Here is a 2,748-nt window from a genome sequence, read left to right on the forward strand (position 1 = left end):
GGGGGGGGTCATGACGGCTGTGACGAATCAGTGGGTGTTGGGGTTCAAAGACTTAAAGGTTGCATGGAGGTTTTTTTGAATGAAAGACTGGACTTCGGAATGATCGTGATCTATGGGAGAGAGAAATGCGGAATTTACACGGTCGTAACGTCGCGGCAGCTTGTCCAAATTTACACTGAGCGGTCAAAATGGAGTTGCGCAATCGACAAACCACAGTTTTGTTCAATCATCTTTCCAATCCACCTTCTGGATCACTTTCCATCCTTCAGGCTGATGGCGAGCTTGAATCTCCCAGGTGACTTTGACAGAGGGCGGGGTTACGCCACGGCCGGTTTTAAATGATGAAAACAACAACTCGCTCAAAAGCTGAGAAAGCGTGACTTTTTGTAAATTCATTTCTCCAGATGGTTTTGGCTCGGATCCCAAACGGCGGCAATGCGTAGACGCCACATCTTAACACTTGCCCGCGGCAAAGCGCGCCAAATAACACTGCCTACACTGTGTGAAATGGCGAGCGTGTTCCCGTTTGATTTGACATAAGGCTGGGATTGTTTTTGTGTCAATTTCACACACTCGCGGTCAGTTTTCTTTCCTGGCCACTGGTTTGGAGGATTGCGTGCTGTGTAATTGGCGTCTCTCGCCTCGGGATCTCGGAGCAGATAATAACAGTCGGTCTGTCCGTTTGAGGAGAGCCACTTGACACGGATGTGCTCCGTTTCATTACTCTATTACTCATTGACTCCTAGCGTGCACGCGTCGCCCGTTATGGGCGCCGCTGGAGCCAAGATGGAGATGAGCGGGCGCAGCGGCCTCATAAGAGCAAGGACGAACATCACATTGAAGCTTTCCGGAAGGACTTAGGGAGGACTGACGCTTTAACGGTGTCGTTAGCAAATTGACAGTTAGGTTTGGTTAAGTGTTGCAAATGTTGTCTCTGCGTGATTATGATCACGAGCTTTAATTAAAGCGGCGGGCGGCTTTAAGAAGGAATGTTGTTGCGGTAGGGGGCGCCGATGAAGCTCTTGGTGGTGCGGTCTTCTCTGTCTGTCTCGTATGCACGGTTCAAATTTGATTCAAAATCTCAAGGGCAAGATTGCTTGAAATGGCAATTGCCATTTTGCTTTGAAGCATCCATTTTTGGGTGATTACCGTATCGGTTTTTCGGGCATGGCTTCGAGACACTCTTTAGTGGGTCTAATCTTGGTAGACATGTCCAAATTTTTTATTTTTTATTTTTATTTTAATTAATTAGTCACCACACATTGTTGCCGTGCTTCCGCCACACTCGCTGATGAAAAACTTAGTGTACTCGGTTCAAATATCACAGGATAAAAATCGGGTTCGTATTGGAAAGACCCCTCGAAGGGGCCAACATGACAATAAAATCGCCGCTTCAAAGCAACTTGAAATGTACTTTTCTGGGGGCGTCTACACATGATAGACACGCCTGACAAATGTACTCTGTGCCACTGGCTTCGGGAGGCTAAATTTTCCCCAAGTTCCATGATTTATTTCGACTCGGAGTAATAACGACAGAGAAACAAAGCAATTTCAAAAAGGGCCTTGACACCAGCCTGCTCGGGCCCTACCGATTAAAAATTAGTTGGGAAGCCGGTTATTTAACTCATTCACTCCCAAAGACGTTTTTAAACGTCTTTTCAGACTTGGTCCCGAATCGGCTGGTACTGAATGAGTTAACAGAGCATTATCTGTCATAGAATTCGGAGTTTGAATGAGGGAAAACATGCCTCTAAAGTCACGCAAACCATGTTCAGACATATATTCCGTGAGCTTCAAAAGATTCAGGCAAAGCCTTGCAGGAAAGAGTGGAATAAAACCATACATGAATGATGCAGTGTTCACCTCTGGGCGTGTTGGGGAATTTCCAAAAGGAAGCACCGCTACACCTGCTGGAGACGGAAGACGCCTTGTTGTCTCGATTTAATAGGCGGAGTGGCGTTCTCACACGACGAGAGAAAAGTGGCCCCGATTTTAGCCAGAATTTCCGTTTTGAACCAAATCGAGCAAACCTCTCTCATGTCGGTCATTTCATTCGTCCCACCTGCAAGGCTTGAGGACGCCCTTCCTGTTTCCTAAAAGCCATGTCTGGGATTCCCCCACATTCCCACAGATAACCCCTTCCATTTCCGATCCGCACTCCCTCGGGCAAAAGTCAAGCGGGAGCTTCCTCTCACCTTGCAACATGTGCACGAAAGTAGAACAGCTCTTCTACCAGCACTGGTGGGTCATTCCCAATGACTTGTTATTCCAGCATCTTGATGTGCGATGAGACGAGACCCCCCCCACCCCGCCCATAAAGTCATAAACCCCCCGCATAGCGTCTAATCACGCCCGCCAGGAGAGCTGAGGTCAGAGTCTGCGGGGACCGCATGGGTAGTGGAGACGAGGCCCGACTGGATAAACGCAGACTGGAGACAGCTGGAATGACGACGGCAAGGGAAACCTGAACTGTGAGAGGGGATGTTTGGAAAGCGGGAGGGACATGATCAGAGAATCCAAAACTACAAAAATAAATGACGCTTTTGTTGCCCAGAGTGTTTTTGAGTACCTTTTGTGGCGTTAACAACAATTTGGCTGTACTTCCTTGACATAGATTACTACTTTCCGCTAAGCCGGGGGCTTTGCCAACATCTCGGTGGCGTTCCGTTCTGCACAAAGAGCCCCAAAAAATGTGCAGTTTCTGCGATTAGATTTTTTTTTTTTCACTGCAAATGGCTAAGGATCGAG

At 47.7% G+C, this 2,748-nt stretch overlaps 1 long non-coding RNA gene across 1 annotated transcript in view; it reads right to left on the reverse strand.

Moving 5' to 3' along the window:
• The window catches only part of LOC109528925 (uncharacterized), a 5,686-nt gene extending 3,156 nt beyond the window's left edge, over positions 1-2,530 (reverse strand). The window contains exon 1 of the long non-coding RNA XR_002170750.1: positions 2,196-2,530. This is a non-coding gene — a long non-coding RNA (uncharacterized LOC109528925). The remainder of the gene's footprint in view (positions 1-2,195) is intronic.
• Positions 2,531-2,748: the final 218 nt, after the last annotated feature.

The sequence above is a fragment of the Hippocampus comes genome, unplaced genomic scaffold (assembly GCF_001891065.2).
Source record: "Hippocampus comes isolate QL1 unplaced genomic scaffold, H_comes_QL1_v1.1 scaffold953, whole genome shotgun sequence".
In the NCBI taxonomy this organism is placed as follows: Eukaryota; Metazoa; Chordata; class Actinopteri; order Syngnathiformes; family Syngnathidae; genus Hippocampus; species Hippocampus comes.